We start from the raw sequence: 14,506 nt of genomic DNA, 5'->3' as shown, positions 1-14,506 counted from the left end.
AGAAAAACTCACTCAGAACTCTGATATGTTAACACTACTAAATAAATCAATAAATACATGCATACACACAAAAATAAGTTAATACATCAACTGTGTTAAGATAAGATTTAGATTTTTAAAAAAGTAGTTTATGTTTTTGCAGAATCCAGTATTACTCACTGGTTGGTCATTACATTTTGTTAGTTTGATTTCACTGTTTAAAATGATGCCACCTCTTTTCAGACAGAACCTGTGATAATAAAACAATACAAAATTTTTAGTTCCATGTTAATGAAGCACTTAAAGCTTTAAGTATGGCTAAATGCTTCTTTCAGAATTAAATATATCACTCCTTAGGTGGTAGTGGCCCCAAGTTCAGTAAAGTTGGAAAGATATTCACAGATTCGAACTTCCAGCATCAATAACTCATTAGATATAGGTTGTCAAAACATAAACGGTGCCTCTTTCCCATTGTTGCAAGGCAGACAATGTGCTACAAGCCCAGTTTTATCAAAAGTAGCTGTCTTTCAAGCTACAGGAATAACATTGGTGTCTATGGAGTGAACAGGGTCCGTCTGCAATTTGCAAAACCGCTGCAACAGTAAAGAGAGACAAATATTCAATAACTTCACTCTTATACATTGTAGTGTCACTAAAATCACTGCAGCCTTCAACTGGCTCCTGTTGACAAAGTGTTTTAACAGAAATGTAAATGCTGTAATTTGATTCTTTTAATGAACCATGTAACTTGAATGGATGTGATGCTGGTGTGACCACAGTGCACATGTCTGATGTTGCTCACAGTGGTCCAAGGGACGCTCAGGGAGTTTGTGTGTTTGCTCAGACTCATGAAAAATTACAGGGAACATTGGCTGAAAGAAAGATCAGTGTAAGGACATACAGTGCTGTGAAAAAATATTTACCCCATTCCTGATGTCTCCTATTTTTGCACATTTGTCCCACTTAAATGTTTCAGATGCTGTTTTTCATCATCAAACTAATTTAATTAAAATTTAAATTAAAGACAGACAACCCAACAAAAAGCAAAATACGGTTTTTAAAACATGATTTCATTCATTGAAGGAAAAATGCTGTCCAGCTCCACTTTTCCCTATGCGAAAGACCCCTGTGTATAGCTACCAATCTGCCATGTCACCAAATTCATTTGGCAGTTGGGTTCAACTTCACCAGCCACACCCACATATGATTCCTGCCAGGCTTGTTGATTCTAAACATCACTAAGTAGAACCTGTCTGGCATTGTGAAGTAGCTAAAGGGTCTCAAAAAGCAGCACATGGTGCCACGTTCTAAAGACATTCAAGAATAGATGTGAAACAGTCATTGACATTTATCAGTCTGGAGGTTACAAAGCCACTGCTAAGGCTCTGGGACTCCAGAGAACCACAGTGAAAGTTATTATCTACAAACAGAGAAACCATGGAACAGTGGTGAACCACTCTAGGAGTGGCCAGCCTACCAACATTTCTTCAAGAGAGACATCCCATTCAGAAGAATATCAAAAGATCTGCAGACCTCATTGGCCTCAGTTAAGGTCCATTTTCATGATTCCACAATAAGGAAGACACTTGGCGAAAATGACATCTATGGGGGAGTTGCAAGGAGCAAACCACTACTGACCAAAAAGAACATAAAGGTTCATCTGGCATTTGCAAAAAATAAAATTAAAAAAATCCAAATGAGCTCCAAGACTTTTGGGATAACATCCTGTGGAGTGATGAGTCAAACATGGAATTTTTTGGGTGCGTTAGATCTGGTGTAAAGCTGATACGGCGTTCCACATGAAGAACATCATACCAATAGTGAAACGTGGTGGTAGTGTGATGGTAGGAGGCTGCTTTGCTTCCACAGAACCTGGACAACTTGTCATAACTGATGGAGCCATTAATTCTGCTCTCTATCAGAAAATCCTCCTTGAGAATATCCACTATCAGTTCATGACCTAAAGCTCAAGCACTAATGGGTTCTGCAGCATGACAATGACCCAAAGCACACAAACAAGTCAACCTTTGAGTGGCTCAAAAATAACAAAATCAGGGTTTTAAAGTGGCTGAGTCAAAGTCAGGACTTGAATCAAACTGAGATGCTGTGATAAGTCCTTAAAAGGGCAGTTCATGCTGGAAAACCATCTAATGTGACCGTGCAAAAATAGAAGACATCAGGAAGGGGGCAAATAATTTTTCACAGTACTGTATGTGATGTAACAGTTGATAAAGGATGTTACTGTTGATGAAGCAGCAGCAGCAGCTGCTTGTATCACGATGACTCTATAAATGAATGTGAGGAACAGAGTTTCTGACATATTTTTTCCCAACGAGGATGATTTGTACAGCAGCTGATTCATCCTTAGTTTCATCCTTCATTGTTGTTTAGAATTAGGGTTGTGGGAAATGAACACAATGTGTCTCTTTCTCTCTCTCACACACACACACCAAAAAGATGTATGTTTTAACTCTGGTATGTTCCTTTCTATGCAAACCAGCTTTCCTCAGACTCTGCTTTAAAACTAAGTGAGTGACAAGAGAAACCTCTTGTAGTTGTATAGCTGTTCTCCCTGAATAGCAAAAATCACGTTCCTATACCACTAAATTGTATGCTGAATTACTTTCCATTTTCCAAGAGCCACTAAATCTGCAAGAGGAGGTCAAGAGGTGATGGTGGTATCCAAAAGATTTTCATCTAGGAGACTGGGGTTTGCTTAATGTGTGGGACCATTAGTTTTACTAAAACTCTCTTCGGTCATTGATTTAACCCCCAAAAATGCATCTCTTTGCATTGAAGTTATGTATATAGAGTGTATTTACATGAAAAAAAACATTTTTTTTCTGGTGTAGAAGTAACTTTATGAAGTTGCTCTTTCTAGAATGTGTGTAACTCCGAGTGAACTGGCTCACCTAAACCTCTGCTCAAATACTGTACAACTGCTGTAATCTATACAATGACAAGGTGTAATATTAGAATCATTCAGTTGCATATGTTCAAACTGGGACTGCACAGTGTCTTGGTGGTTAGCACTTTTGCCTTACAGCTAGTTTGCGTCCCGGCTTTCCCGGGATCTTTCTGCGTGGAGTTTGCATGTTCTACCTGTGCATGCATGGGTTTTCTCCAGGTACTCCAAGTTCCTCCCACAGTCCAAAAACATCCTGAGGTTAACTGGTAACTCTAAATTGTTCATAGGTTTGAATGTGACTGTGCTTGTTTGTCTGTATATGTAGTCCTGTGACAGACTGGTGACCTGTTCAGGGTGTCCCCTGCCTTCACCCTAAGTCAGCTGGGATAGACTCCAGCCCCCTGCGACCCTAATGAGGATTAAGCAGTGTATAGATAATGGATGGATGGATGGATGGATGGATGTTCAAACTGGAAGTCAGTTTTGAACAAGAGAACCCATCCCACTGCGTTTGAAGCTTCATTTCTATTTACAAGTCCTATATAACCTCCTAAAACACAAGCTTTGGCTGGACTTGCATTTTAGATTTCTTCTAGTTATTTAAGGAGTAACCAATAAATGTAATAACCGGATATCTAACATCTGATTATAATGTATTTTTATATTTATATTATATTTGCGTTATATTTGTATTGTTGTTCTTATACTATTGTTATTATTATATTTTTTAAATTATTGTTGTTAATATTATTTTTATTATTATGAACAATATGCCCTTTCTGAAAAAAAAATATGTCCACATATGTGGACACCAGGCTTTAGGAGGTTCTAATATATGATTTGTTGGCTGAAAAGGAATCACAGTTTCAAAGCGATGCAATAAATGGCAACAATATGTTGACTTGAAGCCTACTTGTCACAAAGAAACGTAATCCAGGAGAAGAAAAAATTCCTATAACACAGCTGAAAATGGAGTTTAGTTGTAAAGCAACATAGTTTTCATGATCATGTAGCTCATTCTTCAGCTGCATGAGTATCTAAAACAACAACATAGTCTCTACCATTCTTAACATGACCCAGTGTAATCTGTCAGGTTTTGTTAAAGTACAGCTTGAGTAAGCTTAGTGAAAGAGGCAGTTGCTTTATAAATCTGGTAAAATAAAACTTTAGAAATGGGAAAAGCTGCTTCTCATATTAGCCTCCTTTGATTGAACCGTCCACACACCCCGACCTCCTCCCTTCGTTTATGATCAAACATGTTTGCAAGTCCTGTTCAGAGACATGCATTATCTGTTCAGTGTGCAGGAAACACAAACGTACCCACTTCCATGTACAGTTAAACAGTCACACCTCCGACTGTGTTTATTTTTCCACGGATTAGACAGGAAAACCATATGTGGTGTTTTCATTCACACAGCGTAACACACCTACACACAGAGATGAGCAGCATGGAGAGCAAATGCACACACTTGAAATATGACTGGAAGGGAAGAAAGACTAAACTAGAGGAGCAAAACTAGTTGAGTGAAAATAAAAGACACAAGAGACCGGGCAAGAAGGATTACAGCTTGAAGAGTAGTGAGTGAATTAGACACAGAAGGACAAAGAGGCTCTCAATCTGTTCTCATGCTTTTTAAAAATCTATCTCACACTCCAATCAATATATGTAAGACTTAATTTGTGCTTTTTTCCTTTTTAGAATAGAAAGAATAAATCGTTTCAGTGACTATATAGGTTAAGGACCATTTCAGTTTATCCATCTTATCTGATAAATGCTATTATTATTTATTAACTGGTCCTTGGCCTCATTTTTACAAAAGAAGCTGTGGATCACTGAAGGTGAACTGACACACAATGAATCTGTCGAGATGCAAATGATTCTGCGTGACACTGTGAGTTTTCGAATAAAGGGTTCACTATGAGAGATATGGTCTCGCCTTTTTAGTCACATACTGGGGCCAAAATCTTGTCACCACTTCAAACGGTTTGACATTTAAATGATTTTCTTTGGAAATACGCTGAAGAAAGGCTTATGGCAAAGCGTAGCAGCGGCATTAGCGCTGGAAATCCCAATTAACTTTTTCCCAAAGCTAAGCAGCTGCATCACCGTCCACATGCATCCGCTATGTGAATGCTCCACTGTTTCGAATGCATTTACACACTGTCTGTGCAGTCACAAGCGAACGAACAATTTTTCGTTTCGGCATTCAAGTGTGCATAAACGTACACTTGTGATCCCATGGAAATCATGGACAATTAATCCTCTTGAAAACACTGCCTACAGGTAAAGGTGACATGCTTGAACACAACCCTGAGGAAATGTTGCTTTTTCAATCGCTTTTTAAGAAAAATAGCAATAACAGATGTTACATTTTTCTGTAGAAAAAGTAACTACACTCTTGGCACTGGAAGCTAGTATTGCCCTCTTTAGCAGAGATATAACAAATAACTTCTACTAGGCATTTTGCATTATTGTAGACCAGTCTCTGACATTGGCTTTCATTTCATTTTTGACCACTCTTTCATGCAAAAGGCCTTCAGTTGCAAGATCTTTGAAGGTTTTCTTGCATCTACTGCTCATTGCAACATTTTTACGAGACTGAAATCTGGGCTTTGACAAAGTTATTCCATAACCTGTTCTTTGTTTCTAATTTTTTTTTTGGAGACATTCAATGTTGGACTAAATGTGTGTCTACTATCATTGTCCTGATGAAAGACTCATTTCTTTTCAGCTTCAACTTTCAGACAAGTTCCTCAACATTATATTCAAGCACTGTTTGATAAGGTGCAGGATTCATGTTTGAGTCACTGAGTGCAAGCTGCTTAGTTCCTGAGACTGTGAAGCAACTCCAAACCAGAACATTTCCATCACCATGCTTCACAGTTGATATGAGGCTCTTTAATCTGTGAAAACATACGTCTACTGTTGCTGTGCACAAACAGCTCTATGTTGGATTCATCAGTTCAGATCACATTATTTCAGAAGACCTGGTTTTTGCCTGTATGTTCATTGGCAAACTGTAGTTTTGCTCTAATGTTCTTTTTGGACAGCAACGGCCTTTTCCTGGCACATTTTCCAGGGTAAATGTGTGCAATCTCTTTCTGATTAAAGATGCAGATCTTTGACATCAACAGCTGCAGAGTTACCTGCAGATCCTGTGACGAAATTATGCGATACTTGGAGATCATTTTTTGCAATAAACTGTCTGCTCTTGGGATAGATTTACTGGAGTAGCCAGGGATAGTGAAATTGGCAGTCGATTAAAATCTAAATCTCTTGCAGATGAGTTTTCTCACTGTGGAATGATTAATTTCAAATCACTTTGAGATCTTTTAAAATCCCTTACCAGACTCATCGGCAACCACAATGTCATCTCCGAAGGCCTTAGAAAGCTCCTTAGATCTTGGCTTGATGACACCACACAGTTATATAACAAAACAACAGCAATCATAGATTTTAGAGATTGAAATAAGACAGATTCCACCTATCACTACCTAAGGATGTTCAAATTATTGACACCAAGTCTGGAAACTCTTATTTTACACTGATGGATGTCCAAGTGTGATAAATGTACTTGATGATATATGACAGGAATTTTATGTGTCATTTGTTTGAGTTTATCATGTTTTTCTGGAGGCAGAGCTTCAAAGAGGATCAAATATTTGTTAAAATAAGTCAAAAAAGGCATCAATTTTCATAGAAGGTACATGTGTTTTCACACATATGTGCATATGTCAAATGCTTACATAAGTATTACTTAAATTCCTGTCCTCTCATTTCATTTGCCTTGGCTCTAAAATTACAAGTTTTTCTGCTGTAACTTAAATGCAAGTACGTTAGGTAAGAAATCTCAAATACTTCCATACTATAAAAGGCATTTCCAAAGCCTAAAGGTTTCTTATCTGACATTCCCCCTTCCATTTCTAATATCTGCAATATCTCCAAGCCTTAATATGAACTTTATGGTTAAAAAAAAGGATTTAGATTTTGAACTCAATCAGTCTATACACAAGAAGTGTTGAAATACAGCATACCACCAACTCCTCAGCAAGATAAACTATTTTTACTGTGTCCGGCAGTTGTGTGGAAATTTAACTGCACTGTGTGAAGTCAACCTGTGGTTGCTCATGGCATGGTGGAAAAAGGTTGATTATTATCTGACTTCTTTATTGAAACACATTTGCTGTTACCGCCAGCAACTGCAGATGTCACCATATCAATCCGGCTGGAAAATCTTCAACATCACATCTATTCTCCTGAAAGGTGATTAGGCCACTTTCACTCATCCCCAAGAATCCACACTGTTTATCAGTTTGTGGTTACTGACAAATAACTCCGGTAACTGACAAATATAGTACATGCAGTAAAAAAAAAAAAAAAAAAATGTTTGGCAACGAACAGTAAACTCTTTCTGTTCTTGTGAGGCGAGTTGATTCTCGTAAGTGAACAAAAACATATCAGAACACAAACCCTTATTACAACTAAATACACATCCAGAAGGCCAAACACACGTGGAACCACACGCATGCACATGGTGTTGAGCACAGGTAAACAACATCTATCAAAACTCACCTAAATCATTTCCTCTGGCTTCCTCTATTTTTTTTTTTTTTTTTACAGTCAGACGCTTTCAAAGAAGTCGGGACCAGACAGAGACCAAGGGAATAACAGGCAGCGGAAGGCTCTTCGTTTGCTTTCCCACAATTCGTCTGCCCCGGTGAAAGCACTGAATAATCAGAGACAGATGACAAATACGGCTGATGTTATTCAAAAACACATGAGCATTATTCTCAGAGACACACGTGGCGGAAGCAGGAAAGTGACGACTACAAACTCTTGCAGTCATTCAGAGGATGAAACACATTCACATGTTGAACACTTCAAGGCTGTTGTGAATATGATTTTTGTGTCAACATGTCCAACCATCTAACTTATGTTTATTTGAGACTGAATGTTGTGTTTACTTTACTTTACTTGGCTTAGTCTTGGAGAACTTTCAATATTGTATTGCATGAAATGAATGAATAATTATGTGGTCATGTCCATTATATTGTACTGTCAGCTTTGAACTCTTAAGTTTTGATTATACTCACTTTTGGATGGCACCCACAAGCACGTAATTATTAAAATGCTACTTTTCTATTCCACAGGAGAACTTTGACATGCACACTCTTAACTTTGTACCATAATCTAGCGACTGCAAGTGACTTATTGTGTACTCACAGATGATGAGAGCAGAACATTAACCTTATTTTCTGGATGTTGGTATGCTATCTTAAGTTCTTAAACTCTCCCTCTGGTCAGAATTAATTGTTTGGCCTTGTTAAAATGTCCATATGTTGGACTGCCAATCAGAGAGTTGTTGGTGCTGGATTCACAGTATCATAAAACACCAATCAGCCACAACATTATGACCACTGACAGGTGAAGTGAATAACATTGATCATATTGGTACTATGTGGTGTTCTGCTGGAAAACCTTGGATTTTGGAATCCATGTTGATGAGACTTAGACACCCGAATAAAACTTGTCCCAGAACAAGCACCCTTCCTGCAAATGGCAATCTCAAATGTCACTGGCCTAACCCCTCAGGAAAATGCACCCCACCACATTGTAAAAACATCAAAAAGTCAGGAACATCTTGGGGAACATGAAAATCACCCAAGATGTTCATATGACCTCCAAACTTCCAAGACCCCATTCTGATGAAGGAAATTAAATTGAATTAAAGATGAATTAAATTGAATCAAGCATCAACAGGATGCAGTGGAACAAGTTTTATTCACAGAGGCCCCAGTGCACAACTCAGAGTATCCAAAGGATTCACTGCCAACCTCCTGGTGCCAGACCCCATAGGACACCCTGAAAGGTCCTCTTGTCCATTTTCAGTAGTTCCGAGCATTTTTGACCACATAAGGGGGGACCAATGCAATATTAGGCAGGTGGTCATAATGTTATGCCTGATATGTGTGTACATTACCATTCAAAAGTTTGGAGTCATCCAGGCAATTTCATGTTTTCCATTAAAACTCACATTTTTATTCATGTGCTAACATAATGGCACAAGGGTTTTCAATCATCAATGAGCCTTTCAACACCATTAGCTAACGCAATGTAGCATTAGAACACAGGAGTGACGGTTGCTGGAAATGGGCCTCTGTACCCCTATGTAGATGTTCCATTAAAAATCAGCTGTTTCCAGCTAGAATAGTCATTCACCACATTAACAATGTCTAGACTGTAATTCTAATTAATCAAATGTTATCTTATTGAAAAATACTGCTTTTCTTTCAATAAAGGCATTTCTAAGTGACCCCAAATTTTTGAACTCACTTAATTCAAAGTGCTACTTTTGACAGCAACAATGTCAGAATCCTATTTTTTTTGCTAAAGTGGTTGCAGCATAAACAAATAAACAGTGAAAAGGTGTTGAACAACCCCTGAATGATCTTGTGTCCACTGCTCCCTGTAAGCTCCTCCCTTCAAATTTCTGTCTGAAGTTACTCTAAGTCACTTCAGATGTTTAGTCTGACATATTTGCTGTAAGAGACATAGAACATTAAATTCATATTAAACTTTTTTTCCCCAAAAAGTTACAGACTTTCATCAGACTTAATTGAGCTTGAACTCATTTGAATTTCTTCAGACTAATTCACAATATGGGTGAAGCTGAGAGGGAAATGTGTGAGGGATGAATTGCAAAAGAGGAATTGATTAAAATACATAACAAACATCTGATGACGTGACTGAAACATTACCAGGAACCATTAAATCCAACGTGATCCTTTTGCTTCATTTGCTCAGTACATGTGTGCCTATGTGTGCACACTCCTCACCTTTACTGAGTTTACCTGCTTGTCTTTTTCCACTACGAATATCAGTCGTACTGCGGTTAGCAGGTTCATAAAACTCAAGAGACCCACAAATAACAAAGCCACTGTACTGGCAGCAGACAGGAGAAAGAGTATTTATGTATCTTCCACTACGCATCTCGGGCCTGAACAAAAGATTACTGTGGAAACTGACATTTTAATTTAAAAATGTGTCAGTGTGTGTCTGAAAAAGACCAGCAACATGCCCAGAATATTCCTCCTCTTTTTTACCCTCACTGACACTCTAGGCTCTTGAGTAGAAAATGGATGGGTGGATGATGTGTTGGGTGCTTGTTATTCCTACAAAATCTGCTCAGAAACAGCAAATTATAGCACAGACTTACTTCTTGTGTTGGTCACTGGGGAGCTGCTTCCTCCTTTAGGTCCTCAGCTCTAAAGAGTCTCAGAAAGCAGCACATGATGCCACGCTCTAAAGTAATTCAAGAACAGATGCAAAACAAAGTCATTGACATTTATCAGTCTGAAAAGAGTTACAAAGCCATCGCTAAGGCTTTGGGACTCCAGAGAACCACACTTTATCCACAAATGGAGAGACACGCAACCAATGTTCCCTGTAATTTTTCCTGAGTCTGAGCAAACACACAAACTCCCTGAGCGTCCCTTGGACCACTGTGAGCAACATCAGACGTGTGCACTGTGGTCACACCAGCATCACATCCATTCAAGTTACATGGTTCATTAAAAGAATCAAATTACAGCATTTACATTTCTGTTAAAACACTTTGTCAACAGGGGCCAGTTGAAGGCTGCAGTGATTTTAGTGACACTACACTGTATAAGAGTGAAGTTATTGAATATTTGTCTCTCTTTACTGTTGCAGCGGTTTTGCAAATTGCAGACGGACCCTGTTCACTCCATAGACACCAATGTTATTCCTGTAGCTTGAAAGACAGCTACTTTTGATAAAACTGGGCTTGTAGCACATTGTCTGCCTTGCAACAATGGGAAAGAGGCACCGTTTATGTTTTGACAACCTATATCTAATGAGTTATTGATGCTGGAAGTCCGAATCTGTGAATATCTTTCCAACTTTACTGAACTTGGGGCCACTACCACCTAAGGAGTGATATATTTAATTTTGAAAAAAGCATTTAGCCATACTTAAAGCTTTAAGTGCTTTATTAACACGGAACTAAAAATTTTGTATTGTTTTATTATCACAGGTTCTGTCTGAAAAGAGGTGGCATCATTTTAAACAGTGAAATCAAACTAATAAAATGTAATGACCAACCAGTGAGTAATACTGGATTCTGCAAAAACATAAACAACTTTTTTTAAAATCTAAATCTTATCTTAACACAGTTAATGTATTAACTTATTTTTGTGTGTGTGCATGTATTTATTGATTTATTTAGTAGTGTTAACATATCAGAGTTCTGAGTGAATTTTTCTTAAGATAGGCAAAGGCCATTTATTGATTACATATAGGCTGTTAAATGTTTATTAAAAACTAAAAAGCATTTAAAAAAACAACTTAGGCATTTATTGAGTCACTAAAATACTGTAGAGTACAGACCACATCAGCATGATTATAAGCATCCTCTGGTAAATTAACAACCAGATACTGATGTCTCTCACCATATGGACTTCAGGAGATGACTGGGGGATGATAAACTGTGACCTACTGGTTGGGTTCTCTCTGTTCTCATGTTTCTTACATGTTTGTCCCCTGACAGCCAGGTCCTAATGTTTTTTGAGCAACACACCATACTATGACGTTTTTACAATGATGGTTCTACTATGGAACCAGTTTGACATGTTCAGGTGTTCTTTGTGTGAAAACACAGAGATTTCAGGTATCAGAAGGTGGTTTTCAACTTTCTTTGTTAACTTTCTGCTTCAACTTTAAATTAAATTTCCTTCACTAACCCAGCCCTCTGGACTTCCAGTAAGCTGTGTTCCTATTGGCTGTCCAGGTGGCTGTGTTCCTATTGGCTGTCCAGGTGGCTGCTTGGTGTTATCAGGAACACCTGAGCAGCTCAGTGTCTTCCTGCTTTATTTAGCTGCAGACAAACATTTCCTCTGTTTCTCTTCACCACTGAACTGGGTTTGGCTCCGTGCTTTAGTTTGTTCTTTAGGCGTTGGCTTGCAGCTTCCAGCAGTAAAATCATCTTTAATGTGTTTCTTGGTGTGTTTTAGGGCTTTGTACTGGATAGTTGTCTTGGTAAATGTGGTTCTTTAGCCACAGTTAGCACATAGTCCTAATATGTGCAGTGATTAGTGAATTTGCTGCAGCTGAGTTGTGTCTTTATCTTGGCTGTAGTGAGTCTTTAGAGGTTTTTGGTCAGACACATTCTGTATTCTTGTTTGTGAACCAGCGTTGGTTGTCCAGAAGGTAAGAGTTCCTGTCCTGATTCTCTGTTCTCAGAGGTTCTCTGGTAGGCTGCAGGAGACTTTAGTGTTTGGGTTGTGCTCGTTTGGTTTTTGTATGGTTTCATTTGGACGACTATCTTGAGGCCCCTCCATGTGGTTTAGTGAGGTTTTCTGGAACAGTTCTACAAAGCAACCTGCAGCAGAAGAGACTTGGAGAGTTTTTAGGAAGTTCTGGAGACCAGACTTTAGAGCAGCAGAAACATTTGTCAGCAGTTTGAGCAGGAGAAGGTGATCTTCAGAGTAAAAATGAGACAGAAACCTTCTTGACCCGTGTGGTGAGGTCCTGTACCAAGAGTTTGAGCAGGTTGTGAAGAGTCTGTAGTTCTTTGGTCTGAAAGCACAAGAAGAGTCGACTCATTAAAGGAGAAAACGGGAGATATTGTTGGTTCTTCTGTCACTCTGCAGTTTCCTTAGACTGAATATCAAGTTTATATTTTAAATGATTTCCCATGTGAGCCCAAGAAGACTTCAATAAACTCCCTCCATCCCCTGGACACAACATATTTTATTACCATGTTAAATCTTTTTTTTTTTTAATGTTTTTGAGTTTTAATCATAGTTTTAGCAGTTTTTTCTCTTTGCTTGTTTAGTTTTGTCATCTGTGTGAAAGGTGCTGAACAAATAAAGTTGAATTGATAAACTGAATAACTGACTAACTCATAATTGTGACAACAGAAGTATTTTTATTGTGATATAAGGGTTTGTTTCATTTTTAAGGCTGAGGTTAAAATCTTAACGGAAAAAATGAGATTAAAGAAATAAACTACATAACAAAAAGCAATTAAATCAAAGGAAAAAAATTAATACAATAAAACTTTTAAAAAGTTTTATTATTCAAAAGATTTACGAAATTTAATATGTAATTTTCTAATTAAACATTTAATTTTGTAATTAAATTTTTTGTCTTTTTAAACATTTAATTTTGTCATTAAATTTTTTATCTTTTTTAAGGTTTAATAATCTAATTAAATGTTTTGCATTTTTTGAACTGTTTAACATTCTTCTTGTTGAATTGTATTTTTTAAATGTTTAATTGTGGAAAATATTTTAGCTGTAATTTTGAATATTTGTATTTTAAAAATTCTGTTTAATTTCATAACGACATGTATTGTATCGTGTTGAATGATCTCATTCAATATTTTTGTCTGTTTAATAGAGTTAAACATTAAATTACATTAAATTATATTAAACAGACAAAATATTGAATGAGATCATTCAACACGATACAATACATGTCGTTATGAAATTAAACAGAATTTTTAAAATACAAATATTCAAAATTACAGCTAAAATATTTTCCACAATTAAACATTTAAAAAATACAATTCAACAAGAAGAATGTTAAACAGTTCAAAAAATGCAAAACATTTAATTAGATTATTAAACCTTTAAAAAGACAAAATGTGGGTACCCGTGTAGCTCAACGGGTTAAGCGGGTGACCCATGTACAGGGGCTGGTCCCCAATGCAGTGGCCTGGGTTCGATTCCCGCTCGTGGCCCTTTGCTGCATGTCTTCCCCTCACTCTTCTCCCCTGTTTCCTGTCTGTCTCTCACTACGCCTATCCAATAAAAAGCTAAAAAAGAGACAAAACATTTAATTAAAAAATTAAATGTTTAATTAGAAAATTACATCGTAAAGACAATAAAACTTCAAATAGGAATTAAACAGAAAATACAATGAAGCATTTAAAAAGAAAACTAAACATTAAAAGGTGGTTGTGTTTTCTGCTTGTTCTGCTCCTTCCAAGAGGTCAAAAATAGCAATAAAGAATCAATGCCAGAATAAGCAGCCTTCCGTCATTATGTAGCATCTGTAGACTGAAACAAACATCGTCCCTCTAGGCTTTAGTACAAAATAAAATGTTAGATCATGAGGTGGTTTTCACCCTGAGTGCAGCTTTGCCTCAGAAAAAAGGGTATAACTATGTTTCCACTCTGCACAGAGGGCATCTGTGTGGAGTAAAAATGAAGTCAGTCCTTCCTTTCATTCACTCGTGGAGCCATATTTAGCATCATAAATCTATTTTCCAGCTACTTATCCATCCATCCACCCACTTACCCAGCTACCAATAATCCATTCATGCATCCACCAGTCCATTCATTCTGTTCATACATCCGTCCCTCTGTCTGCGGCCGGTTATGAAAATCAGAGCAGAGCTAAGCCATATTTCTAGCCTCTTTTCCCAGTGTCATTATGAGTTTCATCCTGCTGAGCTGCTCCCTGCTTGGCAGTCCATTGTCCAGTGTTAGATCACCAGCACAATAGACATCAATGGCAAGGAATCAGTTAATACAGCACAGGAAACTGATAAGATCTGCAAATTTGTCAAAGGAAACAATGGCGATTCCCCT

Source organism: Amphiprion ocellaris, chromosome 18, assembly GCF_022539595.1.
Source record: "Amphiprion ocellaris isolate individual 3 ecotype Okinawa chromosome 18, ASM2253959v1, whole genome shotgun sequence".
NCBI lineage: Eukaryota > Metazoa > Chordata > Actinopteri > Pomacentridae > Amphiprion > Amphiprion ocellaris.
This window is presented reverse-complemented; position numbering follows the sequence as displayed.